This window comes from Oncorhynchus kisutch, linkage group LG30, assembly GCF_002021735.2.
Source record: "Oncorhynchus kisutch isolate 150728-3 linkage group LG30, Okis_V2, whole genome shotgun sequence".
NCBI lineage: Eukaryota > Metazoa > Chordata > Actinopteri > Salmoniformes > Salmonidae > Oncorhynchus > Oncorhynchus kisutch.
In genome coordinates this window covers 48904801-48910895 of record NC_034203.2, presented here as the reverse complement: position 1 = coordinate 48910895, position 6095 = coordinate 48904801, and positions in this window count along the sequence as shown.

Genomic DNA, 6095 nt, shown 5'->3' with positions numbered 1-6095 from the left:
TCCCAGCACCCTGGTCAAAGTAGGGCACTAGCCCCCAGCACCCTGGTCAAAGTAGGGCACTAGCCCCCAGCACCCTGGTCAAGGTAGGGCACTAGCCCCCAGCACCCTGGTCAAAGTAGGGCATGAGCCCCCAGCACCCTGATCAAAGTAGGGCACTAGCCCCCAGCACCCTGGTCAAAGTAGGGCACTAGCCCCCAGCACCCTGGTCAAAGTAGTGCACTAGCACCCAGCACCCTGGTGAAAGTAGGGCACGAGCCCCCAGCACCCTGGTCAAGGTAGGGCACTAGCCCCCAGCACCCTGGTCAAAGTAGGGCACTAGCCCCCAGCACCCTGGTCAAAGTAGGGCACTAGCCCCCAGCACCCTGGTCAAAGTAGGGCACTAGCCCCCAGCACCCTGGTCAAGGTAGGGCACTAGCCCCCAGCACCCTGGTCAAAGTAGGGCACTAGCCCCCAGCACCCTGGTCAAAGTAGGGCACTAGCCCCCAGCACCCTGGTCAAAGTAGGGCACTAGCCCCCAGCACTTTTTAGCTGCATTTACACAGTCAGCTGAATTCTGATCTTTTCCCCAATTTTTGACAAAATAGCTAATCTAGTTGATCAAAAGACGCAATTAGTGGGAAGAATATTATAATTGTGTTGGCTGTGTAAACACAGCCATGTTGAATATGGTGTTTTAGATGCAGTCCAGTGTATTCTATCCATTCACTCAGCAGGTTAACAAATCCAACATCTGTCTTCACTTTCACACCTTTATACAGATTATTCAGGAAGTATTCAGACCCCTTCCCCCTTCTCCACATTTTGTTACGTTACAGATGAATCTACACACACTACCCCATGACATCACACTACCCCATAATGACATCACACTACCCCATAATGACATCACACTACCCCATAATGACATCACACTACCCCATAATGACATCACACTACCCCATAATGACATCACACTACCCCATAATGACATCACACTACCCCATAATGACATCACACTACCCCATAATGACATCACAATACCCCATAATGACATCACACTACCCCATAATGACATCACAATACCCCATAATGACATCACAATACCCCATAATGACATCACACTACCCCATAATGACATCACACTACCCCATAATGACATCACAATACCCCATAATGACATCACACTACCCCATAATGACATCACAATACCCCATAATGACATCACACTACCCCATAATGACATCACAATACCCCATAATGACAAAGCGAAAACAGGTTTTTAGAAATGTTTGCTAATTTTTAATATTTTTTAAATAAGAAACAGAAATACCTTATTTACATAAGTATTCAGACCCTTTGCTATGAGACCCCAAATTGAGCTCAGGTGCATCCTGTTTCCATTGATCATCCTGTTTCTACAACTTGATTGGAGTCCACCTGTGGTAAATTCAATTGATTTGACATGATTTGGAAACCAAGCCATGAGGTCGAAGGAATTGTCCGTAGAACTCCAAGACAGGATAGTATCGAGACATAGATCTGGGAATAGGTACCAAAATAATTATTCAGCATTGAACACAGTGGCCTACTTCATTCTAAATGAAAGAAGTTTGGAGCCACCAAGACTCTTCCTAGAGCTGTCTGCCCAGCCATCGGGGGAGAAGGGCCTTGGTCAAGGAGGTGACCAAGAACCTGATGGTCATTCTGTGGAGATTTTTTTTATTTTATTTCACCTTTATTTAACCAGGTAGGCTAGTTGAGAACACCTTTATTTAACCAGGTAGGCTAGTTGAGAACACCTTTATTTAACCAGGTAGGCTAGTTGAGAACAAGTTCTCATTTGCAACTGCGACCTGGCCAAGATAAAGCATAGCAGTGTGAGCATACAACAAAGAGTTACACATGGAGTAAACAATTAACAAGTCAATAACACAGTAGAAAACAAAGGGGGAGTCTATATACAATGTGTGCAAAAGGCATGAGGAGGTAGGCAAATAATTACAATTTTGCAGATTAACACTGGAGTGATAAATGATCAGATGGTCATGTACAGGTAGAGATATTGGTGTGCAGAAGAGCAGAAAAGTAAATAAATAAAAACAGTATGGGGATGAGGTAGGTGAAAAGGGTGGGCTATTTACCAATAGACTATGTACAGCTGCAGCGATCGGTTAGCTGCTCATGAAACCTTCCAGAAGGACAACCATCTCTGCAGCACTCCACCAATCAGGCCTTTATGGTAGAGTGGCCAGACAGAAGCCACTCCTCAGTAAAAGGCACATGACAGCCCACTTGGAGTTTGCCAAAAGGCACCTAAAGAAACAAGATTCTCTGGTCTGATGAAACCAAGATTGAACTCTTTGGCCTGAGTGCCAAGCGTCACGTCTGGAAGAAACCTGGCACCATCCCTATGGTGAAGCATGGTGGTGGCATCATCCCTACGGTGAAGCACGGTGGTGGCACCATCCCTACGGTGAAGCATGGTGGTGGCAGCATCCCTACGGTGAAGCACGGTGGTGGCAGCATCCCTACGGTGAAGCACGGTGGTGGCAGCATCCCTACGGTGAAGCACGGTGGTGGCAGCATCCCTACGGTGAAGCATGGTGGTGGCAGCATCCCTACGGTGAAGCATGGTGGTGGCAGCATCCCTACGGTGAAGCATGGTGGTGGCAGCATCCCTATGGTGAAGCACGGTGGTGGCAGCATCCCTACGGTGAAGCATGGTGGTGGCACCATCCCTACGGTGAAGCATGGTGGTGGCAGCATCCCTACGGTGAAGCACGGTGGTGGCAGCATCATGCTGTGGGGATGTTTTTCAGCTTCCAGGGACTGGGAGACTAGTCAGGATTGAGGGAAAGATGAACGGAGCAAAGTACAGAGAGATCCTTAATGACAACCTGCTCCAGAGCACTCAGGACCTCAGTCTGGAGCGAAGGTTCACCTTCCAAAAGGACCACAACCCTAAGCACACAGCCAAGACAACACAGGAGTGGCTTCAGGACAAGTCTGAATGTCCTTGACTGGCCCATCCAGAGCCTGGATTTGAACCTGATCGAACATCTCTGGAGAGACCTGAAAATAGCTGTGCAGCGAAGCTCCCCATCCAACCTGACAGAGCTTGAGAGGATCTGCAGAGAAGAATGGGAGAAACTCCCCAAAAACTGGTGTGCCAAGCTTGTAGCGTCATACCCAAGAAGACTGGAGGCTGTAATCGCTGCCAAAGATGCTTCAACAAAGTACAGAGTAAAGGGTCTGAATTATGTCATATTTGTGATATTTCAGTTTTGTATTTTTAATAAATGTACAAACATTTCTAAAAACCTGTTTTTGCTTTGTCCTTATGGGGTATTGTGATGTCATTATGGGGTATTGTGATGTCATTCTGGGTTATTGTGATGTCATTCTGGGGTATTGTGATGTCATTCTGAGGTATTGTAATGTCCTTATGGGTTATTGTGATGTCATTCTGGGGTATTGTGATGTCATTATGGGGTATTGTGATGTCATTATGGGGTATTGTGATGTCATTCTGGGGTATTGTGATGTCATTCTGGGGTATTGTGATGTCATTATGGGGTATTGTAATGTCATTATGGGGTATTGTAATGTCCTTATGGGGTATTGTGATGTCCTTATGGGGTATTGTGATGTCATTCTGGGTTATTGTGATGTCATTCTGGGTTATTGTGATGTCCTTATGGGGTATTGTGATGTCATTATGGGGTATTGTGATGTCCTTATGGGTTATTGTGATGTCATTCTGGGGTATTGTGATGTCATTATGGGGTATTGTGATGTCATTCTGGGGTATTGTAATGTCCTTATGGGGTATTGTGATGTCCTTATGGGGTATTGTGATGTCATTATGGGGTATTGTGATGTCATTCTGGGTTATTGTGATGTCATTCTGGGGTATTGTGATGTCATTCTGAGGTATTGTAATGTCCTTATGGGTTATTGTGATGTCATTCTGGGGTATTGTGATGTCATTATGGGGTATTGTGATGTCATTCTGGGGTATTGTGATGTCATTATGGGGTATTGTGATGTCATTATGGGGTATTGTGATGTCATTCTGGGGTATTGTGATGTCATTATGGGGTATTGTGATGTCATTATGGGGTATTGTGATGTCATTATGGGGTATTGTGATGTCATTATGGGGTATTGTGATGTCATTCTGGGGTATTGTGATGTCATTCTGGGGTATTGTGATGTCATTCTGGGGTATTGTAATGTCATTCTGGGGTATTGTAATGTCATTCTGGGGTATTGTAATGTCATTCTGGGGTATTGTGATGTCATTATGGGGTATTGTAATGTCATTATGGGGTATTGTAATGTCATTATGGGGTATTGTGATGTCATTATGGGGTATTGTAATGTCATTATGGGTTATTGTGATGTCATTCTGGGGTATTGTGATGTCATTATGGGGTATTGTAATGTCATTATCGGTTATTGTGATGTCATTCTGGGGTATTGTGATGTCATTATGGGGTATTGTAATGTCCTTATGGGGTATTGTGATGTCATTATGGGGTATTGTGATGTCATTATGGGGTATTGTGATGTCATTATGGGGTATTGTGATGTCATTATGGGGTATTGTAATGTCCTTATTGGGTATTGTGATGTCATTATGGGGTATTGTAATGTCATTATCGGTTATTGTGATGTCATTCTGGGGTATTGTGATGTCATTATGGGGTATTGTAATGTCCTTATGGGGTATTGTGATGTCATTATGGGGTATTGTGATGTCCTTATGGGGTATTGTGATGTCATTATGGGGTATCGTAATGTCATTATCGGTTATTGTGATGTCATTCTGGGGTATTGTGATGTCATTATGGGGTATTGTAATGTCCTTATGGGGTATTGTGATGTCATTATGGGGTATTGTAATGTCATTATCGGTTATTGTGATGTCATTCTGGGGTATTGTGATGTCATTATGGGGTATTGTAATGTCCTTATGGGGTATTGTGATGTCCTTATGGGGTATTGTAATGTCCTTATGAGGTATTGTAATGTCCTTATGGGGTATTGTAATGTCCTTATGGGGTATTGTGATGTCATTATGGGGTATTGTAATGTCCTTATGGGGTATTGTGATGTCCTTATGGGGTATTGTAATGTCCTTATGGGGTATTGTGATGTCATTATGGGGTATTGTAATGTCCTTATGGGGTATTGTGATGTCATTATGGGGTATTGTAATGTCCTTATGGGGTATTGTAATGTCTTTATGGGGTATTGTGATGTCATTATGGGGTATTGTAATGTCTTTATGGGGTATTGTGATGTCATTATGGGGTATTGTAATGTCCTTATGGGGTATTGTGATGTCATTCTGGGGTATTGTAATGTCCTTATGGGGTATTGTGATGTCATTCTGGGGTATTGTAATGTCCTTATGGGGTATTGTGATGTCATTATGGGGTATTGTAATGTCCTTATGGGGTATTGTAATGTCCTTATGGGGTATTGTGATGTCATTCTGGGGTATTGTGATGTCATTTTGGGGTATTGTAATGTCCTTATGGGGTATTGTAATGTCCTTATGGGGTATTGTAATGTCCTTATGGGGTATTGTGATGTCATTCTGGGGTATTGTGATGTCATTATGGGGTATTGTAATGTCCTTATGGGGTATTGTGATGTCCTTATGGGGTATTGTAATGTCCTTATGGGGTATTGTGATGTCATTATGGGGTATTGTAATGTCCTTATGGGGTATTGTGATGTCATTATGGGGTATTGTAATGTCATTATGGGGTATTGTAATGTCCTTATGGGGTATTGTAATGTCCTTATGGGGTATTGTGATGTCCTTATGGGGTATTGTAATGTCCTTATGGGGTATTGTGATGTCATTCTGGGGTATTGTGATGTCATTATGGGGTATTGTAATGTCATTATGGGGTATTGTAATGTCCTTATGGGGTATTGTGATGTCATTCTGGGGTATTGTGATGTCATTATGGGGTATTGTAATGTCCTTATGGGGTATTGTGATGTCATTATGGGGTATTGTGATGTCATTATGGGGTATTGTAATGTCCTTATGGGGTATTGTGATGTCATTATGGGGTATTGTGATGTCATTATGG